Source organism: Typopeltis vanoorti, chromosome 4 (assembly GCF_054136105.1).
Source record: "Typopeltis vanoorti isolate ZY-2024b chromosome 4, IOZ_Tvanoo_1.0, whole genome shotgun sequence".
Classification (NCBI taxonomy): domain Eukaryota; kingdom Metazoa; phylum Arthropoda; class Arachnida; order Uropygi; family Thelyphonidae; genus Typopeltis; species Typopeltis vanoorti.
The window spans coordinates 150749364-150763564 of NC_143552.1; the positions used below are offsets into that span (position 1 = coordinate 150749364).

The 14201-nt window shown below is 37.1% G+C and overlaps 1 protein-coding gene across 2 annotated transcripts in view; it reads right to left on the minus strand.

The window, feature by feature from the left end:
• mib2 (E3 ubiquitin-protein ligase mind bomb 2) overlaps nucleotides 1–14201 on the minus strand; it is a 360322-nt gene that overhangs the window by 317494 nt on the left and 28627 nt on the right. For both annotated transcript variants that reach the window (XM_090392033.1, XM_090392032.1), the window contains exon 2: nucleotides 7874–7981. The gene's annotated coding sequence lies outside the window, so the exon portion shown is untranslated. The remainder of the gene's footprint in view (nucleotides 1–7873; nucleotides 7982–14201) is intronic.

The following is a 14201-nucleotide window of genomic DNA, read 5'->3' on the forward strand; positions in this document are numbered from 1 at the left end:
TCCCCTTTTCCCTGCTCCTCTTGCACATCCATTCTCTCATTTTCTATACTCATACTATTCACTTCCCCATTCACAACCACCTCTTCAATCTCTCCTGTCTTACTCTCCCGCTCTTCCACATCACTTCCCACTCTATGCGATTCATTCTCTCTATTCACTTCTCTACCTTCCAGCAGCAGTCTCTCCAAGAGACTCACACCATAACCACTCAAATGCAGTCCATCACTCCCATACAGCTCACTTCGTCCCTCAAACTCATTCCGCACATTAACAAACTGTACTCCCGTCTCCTCACACATTTAGGCTAGCATATCATTCATAATCCTTGCTCTCCACCTCATTTCACCACAGTCATACCTAGGCAACACGCTAACTACCCTTCCTATCACACACTATTCTCTTTTATCCTTCTAAGCAGCCTCCTGATATCCATTCTGACACACTCTTTGTCCTCTCTTAAATCATTCGTACCTATTAATACTATTAATTCTTTTGCTCGCTCCTGCCTCATATCCAATGCCTCAATCACTCTACTCATTTTACTGCCTGGAAAACATACCTTGTGCATCCTCTCATCCAACATACCTTTAATAATGGAGTCGCCATACAACACCATTCGCTCATGCCATCATTATTTGTTTTAATAGTTTTTACCCGAATTTTCTTAATTTCATTCCGCATCTATTTCATTGATTGCCTCATCCAATCCAGTTCGACTTCCGAATCTCGCGACACATTCTCTCTATCATTCAATCTTTCTAACTCTCGACCCCCTCTTCTCACTTTCACTCTCATTCATCCTTCTTTGTTTCTGTACTTTCGGTCCAACATGCATCCAACTTTCACTATCATCCATTCTTTTGATTTTTTTTTTATGTTCGATTTCTGCATCCCGCCATTTCTAGATTCATTCGTTCTCTCAATTTCGTTTCCTTCCACCACTCTCACCTCACTTTCGTCCCTTTTAACATCCGTTACGGTTTTCAAATCATTCTTTTTCTTTTTTACTGATTTTTTTAACATTTTTTCGCCTCTCTTTCTCACCATCCTTTTCTTTCAAACGTGTACTCATTTTCCCCTCAACAATTTCGCTACTAACACTTTCTGTCATCAATTTCATATTTGCATTCATCAATTCCTCATTCAGGTCAGACTTCGCACACACCCTCCTTCCATCCTCACCAAATATTCACAAATCATTTATGTAATCAAAAGAATACATATAACAGACCTCACACTTAAATGACTGAAATCTAAATTAAAGTTATGGAATGACAATGCCACTGCCATTTTTTGCAGGTTTCTAAGTCTAATAATAACGATTTCATAATTAAGTTTTGGCAAAAAAAAATCCCCCACACTAATAAAAGCGGTAGCGCACAACGTTTACAGCCTCTCTTACTCAAACAATTACACATATATATTTAATTCTTTTCCAAGAAAACTTATCCCAATCAGGAGCTCTTCTTATACATGTCACTGCACGAGGAATTAAAACTTTTCTGCAAGTATGTATCTAAACTATCATGCTGACAGAAAATACAACTTAAAAAAATGGTCAACATCGTGGATTTTACCATCAGCCACCATCCTAATTCTTGGAATAGATAGTAATGCCCATTCAGTTTTATGGGTAAATGAGAGCACAAACAATACAGGTAAAAATTTGGAAGAGCTCATAGCATCAAATTCCCTACATATACTAAATGATGACTGTAACACTCCATCATTTGAAAATACCAGAGGAAGCAGCTTCATTGATCTGACAATAGCAAACAAACAAATTTAAAACTTTCTTCATGTTCTTCTTTTCAATATGAAATTCAATTTTATCCTGCTCAAGACTAAATAGTGATCACTTCCAATTTCAAATCCTCTGTACACTCTGGTGTCCTGCACCAGGGAGAAAACTATCGACAGTAACATAGTCAATGAGACATTTCTTATTCCTTGCTTCTTGACTATGTAAATTTGGGCACATTTTTATTTTGGAACATTTTGTATGTCTGACAATCATTTCCTAGTCTGCTATTTAGATCCCAAACAAGGACCAACTTTTCCTTTTTCATTGCGTCAGTTGCTTAAATAAAATAACAAACATAGACATCTCATTGTCCAATTTCCCTTTCTGATATTTGCCACATCACTCTACTTGAGACTGCCTGCCATTCAAGAAGATTAGCCTCATATTGTGTCGAATACTATGGCTACTACTTTTCCTTGATTCTCATTGCCCGAATATAACATGTTGCATTTATTGCTCAGATAGGTCTTACCATTTTGTCTTTTTTTTCCAGTCATATCTATTATGTCAATCTGATACTTATCCAATTTCCTGGCTAGCTCCATTTCTTTGCCATTCAGACTTCTTATGTAGAGTCTCAAGTAGAGTGATGTGGGCAAATATCAGAAAGGGAAACTAGTACCAATCTTGAATTCTGGTGATGAGTTGGGATGCGCTTAGGATTCGTTCCAGTAGCTGACTTTTTGCTATTTGTACTGGTTCCCTGGCAAAAACAACAGGGACCTTGTTTAACCAAGCAATGCCACAGCCGGAATGAAATTGTCGTGTTGTGTGATCATTTAATATTTTGGTTAAAGCAAATAAGAATACAATTTGGTCGGCTAAATCCCAAATTGCCAGGCCATCCTCGTTCGTTCAGTATCAAAGTAGATACCCAACAGGGTGCACCACGAGAAGGTGAGGATTGGACATTAAGACAGATGATCTGGTCGGTTTTCCCGCATTCCTTTAAAGGTTATGTGGAGGTCTCCTCTCAATTATACAGCTTTGGCCCTTAAGCACACCAGATATATCATCATCATCAAATTCCTGCCATGTACCCTCAAGGGGTGTACAGGATATGACAGTACTACATGAAAAAATTACATCATTACTAACTTCCTATCTACAATTTTCCTCCAAATCAGTCTGTTACTTGTCAAGACTCCAACATTATCAGATCTTATATTTCTATCGTCTAAGGCACTTTGTACCATATCAATCCACCTATATCTTGGTCTTCCTCTGGGTCGTTTTCCTGCCAACCTGGCAGAGAACACTTGTTTTGCTAATCTTTCCTCTCCCATTCTATTTAAGTGACCATACCATCTGAGATTAGCTCTGCTAACGCATTCCTGGATGCTGAGAATGTCAAGTTCTTTCCTAATATCCTCATTTTTAATATGATATTCCCATTGATGCCATCTGTTCATGCCTCTAATCTTTCTCAGGACTCTCATATCTGAGGTCTCTAGTCTTTGGTCAAGTGTTTTACTTCTGACCCAGCTCTCAGATCCATAAGTTAAAATTGGTTTGAACACAGTCTTGTATACAGCTAATTTAGTGTTCCGACTAATTTCTCTCTTATTCCATATGAATTTATTCAATTGACTTCCCACCATACCAGCTTTTCTGATTCTGTTGTCTATTTCTATATTTAATTTACCATCTTCAGTAAAAATCGTGCCTAAATAGCTGAAATGTTTTACTTGTTCCACAGGTTCTCCATTCACAACACAGTTGACATTTTCAATGATTCTGTCTATTTTCATTGTCTTTGTCTTTTTATTGCTGAGCTTCATACCATATCTATTACAACAGCTATTCAATTTGTCAGAGAATCTTGCAGACTTGTAGCGGATTTATTTAGAAGTATAACATCATCTGCATAAAGCAAAGAGCTGACATTAACATCTCCAATTTTGATATCAGGTTTAATACCACATTCTTTCATAACATGATCCATATAGATAATGAATAACAGAGGGGATAATGTACATCCTTGTCTCACACCAGATTTAACATTAAACCATCTTCCTGTACTTCCTTCAATTCTAACTGCTGACTTACAACTCAAATAAAGACTAAGTATTGCTTGATATAATGCCCCATTGACACCATATAACTGCAGCGTATTGAATAGCTTCTCTCTTGGCACCTTGTCATATGCCTTTTCCAAATCGACAAAACTTAAATACAGATCTTTGTTATATTCCCATGCTTTCTCGACTATTTGTCGTAAAATGAAGATCTGATCCTGACAACCTCTATTTGGCCTGAATCCAGCTTGTTCTTCACCAAGCTTTTCTTCCACAATTCTTCTCAACCGTTTCTCAAGTATACTTGCATAGATCTTGCCAGGAACACTCAGTAGGGAAATACCTCTGTAATTCTCACGTTCAGTTTTATTTCCCTTTTTATATATGGGTACTATGAGAGCTCTACTCCAATCATCGGGAATTCGTCCCTCTGTCCAGGCTTTCTGAACTATGCAGTACAGCCACTGTAAGACTCTTATACCACCATACTTCAGCATTTCTGGTCGAATATCATCTACTCCTGCTGCCTTTCCACATTTCAAGCCTTTGATGGCTTTTTCTACTTCAAGTATGGATATGTATTCCTGACTGCATGCCTGGTCAGTGTTTTTTTTATCACTGTGCTGTCATCACTGCTTGTTTCATTTAGCAGTTTTTCAAAGTAATTACTCCATACTTTAAGGATATCTTTTTCTCCTGTTTTCATTTCACCTTTATCATCTCTAATTCCTTTTACAGCACTCTTTCCTCCATTCCTAAGCTTCTTCAACAACCTCCAGAATATTTTGCCACCTTCTTGATATTTATTTTCTATATTCTTGCCAAAGAATATAGAAAATAAATATCATGACTTTTGTTTAGCTAGTTTTACACACTGTTTAGCTTTCTTACATTTGTCTCTGTATTCTGTAAGAGTAAAAGCTGACTTATTTGCCAGGAACTTTTGATATGCTTTCTTCTTTTCCTTCACTGCCTCTTTAACTTCCTGTGTCCACAAGGGAGTTCTGATTTTTTTATCCTTGCACACAACCTCACCACATGCCTCTCTGGCAGAATCAATTAATGTTTTCTTCAGAGTTTGCCACTGAATCTCCAAGGTTTGATTCCTGTTCTCAAACTCTTTCATTTTCTTTTCAATAATCTTTGTGTATTTTAGTCTACAGTTCACATCTGAGAGCTGCTCAACTTTTATTCGCTTTAAAACTTTCTTACATGTTATTCTTTTCAATATGAAATTCAATTTTATCCTGCTCAAGACTAAATAGTGATCACTTCCAATTTCAAATCCTCTGTACACTCTGGTGTCCTGCACCAGGGAGAAAACATCATATTAAATGGCAATATCATATTAAAAACGAGGATATTAGGAAAGAACTTGACATTGTCAGCATCCAGGAATGTGTTAGTAGAGTTAATCTCAGGTGGTATGGTCACTTAAACAGAATGGGCGAGGAAAGATTAGCAAAAGAAGTGTTCTCCGCCAGGTTGGCAGCAAAACGACCCAGAGGAAGACCAAGATGTAGGTGGATTGATACAGTACAAAGTGCTTTAGACGATAGAATTATAAGATCTGATAATGTTGGAGTCTTGACAAGTAACAAACTGATTTGGAGGAAAATTGTAGAAAGGATATTAATAATGATGTAGTTTTTTTCATTTAGTACATCATATCCTGTACACCCCTTGAGAGTACATGGCATGAATTAGATGATGATGATGGTGATGATGGTTATTCTTTTCAATATGAAAATCAATTTAATCCTGCTCAAGACTAAATAGTGATCACTTCCAATTTCAAATCCTAATCCTCTGTACACTCTGGTATCCTGCACTAGGGAGAAAACGTCAGTATCAACAATAACATAATCAATGAAACTTTTCTTATTCCTAGCCTCTTCTCTCCATGTGAATTTGTGCACATTTTTATGTTGGAACATGGTGTTAGTAATAACCAGTCCATGTCCTGAGCAGAAATCCAACAGATATTTGCCATTATTATTAGCTTTGCTCTTTTCTTCAAATTTTCCCATAATATTTTTGTATGTCTCACAATCATTTCCTACTCTACTATTTAGATCCCCAACAAGGACCAACTTTTCCTTTTTCATTGTGTCAGTTACTTTTTCTAAAGCTCCAAAAAATTCCTCCACTTCTACCTTAGTAGAACCTTCTGTGGGACCATAGGCACAAATAAGTCTCATTGTCCAGTTCCCCATTTTCATATTTGCCCACATTACTCTACTTGACACTGACTGCCATTCAAGATTAGCCTCGTATTTTGTGTTGAATACGAGGCTAATCTTCTAAATAATCTACTCCTTCTTTTCCTTGATTGTCATTGCCTGAATATAACATTTTGTATTTATTGCTCAGAAAGATCTCACCAGTTTTGGTCTTTTTTGTTTCAGTCACCCCTATTATGTCGATCTGGTACTTATCTAATTCCTCAGCTAGCTCCATTTCTTTGCCATTCAGGCTTCTTACGTTGATAGTACCGATCTTTAACTCTGGTGATGTTGAGTTGAGGTTTGTTTTCAGATTTGTTCCAGTAACTGACTTTTCGCTGTTCGCCCTGAATCCCTGGCGAAAACAACGGGGGCCTTGTTTAACCGGGCGACGCCCCAGCCGGAATGAAATTTTGTCATGTTGTACCATCATTTTTTATATTTTGGTTTAACCAATAAGAATACAATTTGGTCGGCTAAATCCCAAATTGCCAGCCAATCCTCGTTCGTTCAGTATCAAAGTAGATACCCAACAGGGTGCACCACGAGAAGGTGAGGATTGGACATTAGGTCAGAAGCCCTGGTCAGTTCTCCACATTCCTTTAAAGGCTATGTGGAGGTCTCCTCTCAGTTATACAGCTTTGACCCTTAAACACCAGATATATTTAAATATTAATTTCATTATAAACTGGTCGGCTGGTATGAAAGCATCAGATGGCTGGATATGGCTCACAGGCTATATTCAACCAACTGATGAAAATGAAGATGATATTCAAAAAATGGAGAGCAAAAATATTTGACTCTGAAGAAAATTAGGAGTCAACAGAGACCTAGTCTGTCTGCAAGTGTCTGCTCTCCAACCAAGAGATTATATTCAAATTATACTGTGACATGGATGTTTATGAAAGACTTTAGGTGACATTATTTCCATAGCCTAATGTGAAATTACCACTACCCTATGTGTACTGAAAACCTGAAGTGGTCTGATAAAGTACCAAGCAGCAAAGGTTCGCAGCAGCAATACAAATCACCGAATAGCTTTGCAAACATCTAAGCTGCAGTGGAATTCAAACCCTATAGAGAGTAGCTATCCTCTTGGTCAACTAGACAGGGATGGATACTGTAAGATATGCAACAAGAAACTATTCTTGGTTTCATCCATATTTTACACTAATGAAAGCAAATAACACTTTGCATACTGAATAACATTCACAATCACAGACTTGTGAAACAATTTTAAGAAGTATCATGTAGAAGGGTAATCACAGCAGCAACATAAATATTACCTTACCTATCATCTTCACAAACATTTATGCTACAGTAGAATTCAAAGGCTATTGGATAAAAGAGCAATGACTCCACTACAAGTTGTTTCAATATCCCATAATGCAGAATTCACTTTCACAAAAACGTGCTACACTGATCTTAAATTCATAATAAAAATATAATTATTACCCACTTTTGCTATTAATGAGACTTCAGCACTGAGTTAGCTTCCAATACAAGTCTAGCTTTCCAATGATAAGATCATAAAATCAGAAACTGGTCTCTAAAGGACTAATGATAATTTAAGACAAAGATATGCTTCATGCATTTGAATGTGTTCTGCATAATGCATATGAAAGTAACATATTTAAATGCTTGTGTAATCCAAGTAGTTAATCATATATTTCATTCTTCACTTCGGCTGGATATGATATAGTTTATTGTCAACTATACAACATAAGTGTACCAGAATTTAATTAATTTTAAGAATTCTAAAATGAATTTATAACAGTAATATGCAATAATTTGGAATATGGATGCTTAATATCAAAATAACTTACCTGTCTAAAACTAATGATTTTTCCATTTTTCTCATGCAACTTTTTCCTGTTCTTCCACTTTGTCTCTGAAGCCTTCTGTTCAAATGACCTCTTTTGCTTTTGAGAATCCTAAATTTAAAAATAAAGATAATTAATTTTAAAAAATTAGCAATATGCATAATTTATATCATAATGCAGAACTCACTTTATCTTTCCATCATATGACAAATTGTCAAGCATTAAAATTACTAATAAAAATATGAGTCAACCGGAAGTTTAAAGTAAATATAAGTGATCACCATAACATGCCATTTTTTGTCGTGTCTCGTCCTTCCCCTTTATAAACAATCTGACAACCATGATGAGCATGGCAATGAGTCCTCTTTCAATGTACAAAATCCCTCTTAACTCATTCCAGTCTTCAAATGATTCCAAATTCTTTCAGCTCAATTTAAACTTTTTTCTTCCCTTCTTACATCTTTATGATTGATTTTCACATCCCCTACACACACACATACTAGCATAACCACTGCTACCAACAAACCAGATGACATAATAGTGAGATAAGACTCTCTTCTATTTTAGTTTAAAATTATAATGTAAAGGATGATGGGGATAGCATGCATCAGCAAATAAGTTCTATGAGGGGCAGGTGGGTAATTTTTATGGGGGGGGGGTCTTCAACTATGGAAACAGATTCAAAAAAATGTAAGGACATTTTTATTCAGGCCAAACTAACAATAGAATGTACTAGGAGTTTGAGAGTGTTAGATCTAGTAATTGCAGATTCTTGTAGATAAACTTATACGTTGGTAATACATAACTGTCAAATTTTAGGCAAAGACAACATATACTAGAATATTAATTAAAAACGTTAATACTTCCTAATTATATGAAGAGCCAAAAGCTTCAATTCGGCGACATGAACTTATTTAAGTTAATGGATATTACATCCCATATTGTTTCTTAGCCAAATAAGAAACTATATAAAGTTTGGCGATTCCAAGCGTAAGCAAATACCTGGATAGTGCAACACCTGACCCATTTGGTAGTGCAAACTGAGGCAACTCATAATAAGGGTGGAGCAAGCTCCGATCACTATTCTTGGTATTTACCCATAATGTGAACTTAGCTCCTAGGAGCTGTATTACTGTTCTACATTATGAGAGAAAGTCACTACCCAGACCGGTTTCAACCTTTATTGAGGTCTCATCAGTGAGTAGGTAGACCTAGTTAATACCAAGTTTACTCACTGATGAGACCTCAATAAAGGTTGACACCAGTCTGGGTAGTGACCTCTCATAATGTAGAACAGTAATACAGCTCCTAGGGGCTAAGTTCACATTATGGGTAAATACCAAGAATAGTGATCAGGGCTTGCTCCACCCTGACTATGAGTTGCCTCAGTTTGCACTACCAAATGGGTCAGGTGTTGCATTATCCAGGTATTTGCTTATGCTTGGAATCGCCGAACTTTATATAGTTTCTATATCCAGCTAAGAAACAATATGGGATGTAATATCCCTTAACTTAAATAAGTTAGGACTTCCTATATTTTGGATACATTACCATCTTCATGGAACATAAATTAATGATATGTGCACACAGCCACTAACACTAAACAAATATGGCTGAAGAAAACAACTGAAGTCTAAAGGTGCCCCCTAATGGGCTAAATTGGGTTGTCTTGATTGTTGAGTTGATGTTCTTAGAATGCAAGCTTCCTATATTTGGGGCAGTCTCATGCATCCAAATTTGTTGTGGTTTGGGGAGTTTATTTTAGAGCAGAGGCTGATTCCAGGAATAATCTCTCATATTTATACTTGCTGTGGTGTAGTCAAGTGGCTTTCTTCCAGCGTATTTTATGGCAGGTGTCCACAAAGCATGGTCAGCAAGTCCTGAGTGGCTGTATTGGTGGAACCGGATATGGTCTTCATGTTCAGATATCCTGATATTAGCTGTCCTGCTTGTTTGGCCATAAGACAGTTTGCAACTACAAGGGACCTGGGAATGGGGATGCAAGTTCAATGTTGCAAAATGTAAGGTTTTAAAATTTGGAAAACAAAGATGGGATGCAGAATTTATGCTTGGTGAGAATATATTGTTGGAAGTAGAGGAAATAAGAGATCTGGGGGTGATAGTGGATAAGGATCTAAAATTTAGGGGGAATAAAATTGTGAAGACAACACAAAGGCTTCCGGGCATGATACGGAGGACACTGACTTGTAGAAGTAGGGAGATTCTTAATTCATTGTATAAGGCTTTGATTAGGCCACACATGGACTATGTGCCCAGATTTGGTCACTTGGTTTTTCAGAAGGATGAAGAGATGCTGGAAAGGGGTCCAGAGGCAACTAACTAAGGTTGTTTCTAACCTCTGGAATGTCGAGTATGAGGAAAGATTGAGAAGATGCAACTTGCAGTCTGGTGAACAGGAGGAAGAGAGGAGATATGATAGAGACCTACAAGTTGGAAAGGGGTTGTTATAGGATCAATGCTGGAGAGGTTCTACAGAAAATAGTGGGAGATCAGGGAGAACCAGAGGTCATCCCTAGGAACTGTATAAAGAGGATGTGAATAGGGGAGTGAGAAGCAGGCTTTTTTCATGCAGAGTTGTGAATGATTGGAATGCCTTGCCTAAGAGTGTGGCATCTGCAGAGAATTTGAGTGTGTTTAAAGCACAGTATGATAAGTTGTATGATAAAAGGACCTCCCAGATGAGTCTGACTCAATGGGGTCTTGGGCAATAATAATAATACTCCAGATAGGTCTAAGGAAAGTGACTTCAGTTATTTTCTTCAGCAATACTTATTTAGTGTTAGTACTTGCATGCACATATCATTATTTTATGTTACCTGAAGATGATAATGTAACATTACCAAAATATAGGAAATATTAATTAAAGTTTTTAATTAATATTCTAGTATGCATTGTCTTTCCCTAAAATCTGACAGTTAGTAATTGCAGAGAAATTATCTATAACCAGTATGACCACACTGCCACCAATTGATCATATGGCCAAATGTGTGGAATTTTCAGTTAAGAGGGAGGGGGGGATGTATGTGAAATTACAGGGTTGGTAAGTATGACAAGTTTAGGAGATTGCTTGGGCAAGGGATGGATGTTGATAGGACATGGGAAATGGTAAAGGAGTGTTTGAGGGAAGTAACAGCAGACTGCATACCTAGTCAGGAAAATAAATCAAGTGGAAGCTAAATGAATGTAATACCATCATTCGGCTGGAGCTACAAAAAAAAAAAAAAAAAAAAAAAAATTGTGAACCGAATTCAAGGAAAAAGATGACCTGCAAGCACATGAAGAGTACAAAGAACAGGCAAGAAGGATAAGAAAGGCACAAGCAGAGCATGAAAGGAAATTAGCAGTGCAGGCCAAAGGTAATCCCAAACAGTTTTCTTTCAGTATGTTGCAAGTAAAAGGAAGAATGTTTATAGCAGAATGATTTTATTGAAATGCCAATAGTAGGAGGTTACTGAATTAGTTGAAATAGTAAATTACTAAGTGAATACCGTGCAAGATTATATCATCCAGGTGGAGATATTGCAGTAACATGAGAGGCAAAGGCTTATATGGAAATTGAAGTAAATGAACTAGAAGTGTATAGCAAATTAGAGAACCTTCATGTGAATACTGCTATAGGATTAGATGGTATGCTAGCTCAAGTTTTACAAGAAGGCACTTGAAAATTGGCAATGCCTTCGACCATGTTATTTCATCAAAGTCTCAGCTCTGATTTAGTCTCAAGGCAGTGGAAAGAGGGGGGAAACAGTTCCATTGCATAAAGGAGGCAGCTCCAAGACTGATGTAGTAAATTACTGACCGATCAGCATATCAGGAGTTGTCAAGGAACTGGAGGAGTTGGTCTAGAGCAAAATACAGGAATGGATAAATATAAATGGGATATTGTAAGGGGTGGGTAGAATGATTTTGAAAGGGAATGTCATGCTTGAGTAATTTACTCATGTATTTTTAATACTGAGACAGATGAGTTGAAAAAAAGGTAATGGGTTTAAAATGATACTGCTGAACTTTGCAAAAGCTTTTGCAAACAGGCTTGAACAGGATACCACACAGAATTCTAATCAGTAAATTGCAGCACCTGGGAATGGATATAAAGTTGATGAAGTGGATAAGAGGGTAGTTGATGGACAGATATCAGAGAGTAGTTTATTCAGGAGCAGAGTCCAGTATCACAGGTATGCCACAGCGCAGGTCCTGTGGCATGCTACAGGACCTGCTCATGGGCCACTACTATTTAATTTGTACATTAACGACATAGGAAAGGATCTGAGGGGAACTATTCAGTTGTTTGCTTATGATGTAAAACTGGGTGGAGCAATAGTTAATACGGATGGTCAAAATTTGGCAGGACGATTTGGATAGATAGTCTGGAAAAGTAGAATGGATGTCATTTTAATGTGACAAAGTGTAAGGTTATAAATTTGGGGATGAAAAGATTACCAGCTGTATGCCACATTGATGGTACTCTAGGAAATTGAAGCCAGACTTGGGAGTGTTAGTGGATAGGTAGTTTACGTTTAGAGGGAATACTGCAAAAGTGGCTAAAGCAGCTTACCAGATTACTTGATTATTGAAAAATACCTTGACAAGTAGAAACAAACAAGTTATTATACCTATCGAGCCTTGTAAGATCCCATCTTGACTAGCAAACAGATCTAGTCAACTGGATTTCTTTAGAAATCCAAGATAGTAGGTCTATAGAATGAACCTTATAAGGACAGGTCGAAAATTTGTGGGGTACAGAAATTGGTTGACAGGCAGAAAATGGGTGATGTGATTGAGACATACAAATTACTGAAGGGTTTTTACAAGATTAATAGAGAGGAAATTTTTCAGAACAGGTCTGATGGTGGGAGAACTAGGAACCATCCTTGAAAACTGAATAAGAGTGTAGTTAGAAAGGGTGTAAAGACTAGATTTTTTGCTTGGATAGTGGTGAATGAGCAGAACAGGTTGCCAGATTCTGTTGTGGATGTCATGATTGTGAATGAGTTCAAAGCAAAGTTAGATAGATACTACACGAATGTTGGACAGTAGCTGGCTTGATGTTTAGGACCGCTCTCAATGAGTCTAAGGACCATGGAGTAGTTCATAATAATAATAATAAACTACACCCAACTCTGATATTACAGCATTGCTACTTATTGAACGAGAAATTTTAAGGGAAAAAAAGGAGATTCAGGGATGGACGTGCAGGCATGCATGCACACACACTTGCATGTCCATCCTTGAATCTCCTGAACACACCCACATAGAATATCAAAGCAAATATACACATATGCTGTCTTTGAGATAGAAAAGCATGCAATTGGGAAAAAAGATGTATTCATGAAAACCATGAGTCAAGGTCAAGTCAGGAAAAAGAGGATTTGAAGGTTTGCACCACCAGTCTTCAGGTGGTAGATGATTTTTATCATCCAATAATGTCCATGCGGTTAGCCTAGTGGCTTTGCAACCATATGCTTGGGGAAGGCGTGTCCTGGGTTCGATTCCCGTCACCGACGTGAGGAGCTTAAGGATCTTCCTCAGCTATAGCCAGGTTAGCCGGTCTTGGGAGTGGACAGCAGGGTCCTCCCCGGTTTATCTGGGGTTTTTCATCCCGCAAGCAGGCGAACCGGCCCTGTGAACACACATGGATCTACAGCCATAAATACTTAACCCCAAGGGAGCTCAACTCGCCCCAATAGGGACGGGGTAGTAAAGGGAGGAAACTCCATATGAATAAATAAATAAATCATCCAATAATATCACAACATTACTAGCAAGCCTGAAGTGACTTTAAATAAAAAATGCTTGATTGGACAAAGTAAGGTTTCAGGCTCATGTAATCCTTCATATGGTCATCAAGCCAACATGTTAATATGATACACATTATCAACCTCTTTATACAAGCAGCTTAGTCATGAAAGAACTTCAATGCAAACTTTTTCTTGCACTTGAATAAATAATAAAAACAATATAATGTCTTTGCAAGCTCAATTTTCTTGGATTAAAACAGCCAATTAAAAAAAATTAGCAAAATATAAAATTATATGGAATTATTTCAATCTATTGATCAGCTGAAAGAATGATTATGGTACTATGGGCAAATGATATTAGTTAATGGAAACAGTAGCCAAGTAAATATAGTGGAAGATATAGTTATCAACTTAACATGTACGCTTTGGGGTTTACAGAACATTAAAATACTACATGAAAAAGTCGCATCATTACTAACTTTCTATCGACAATTGTCCTCCAAAGTTATCTATTATCTGTCAATACTTCAATATTGTCATATCTTATATTTGAATTCTTTTAATGTATCAAT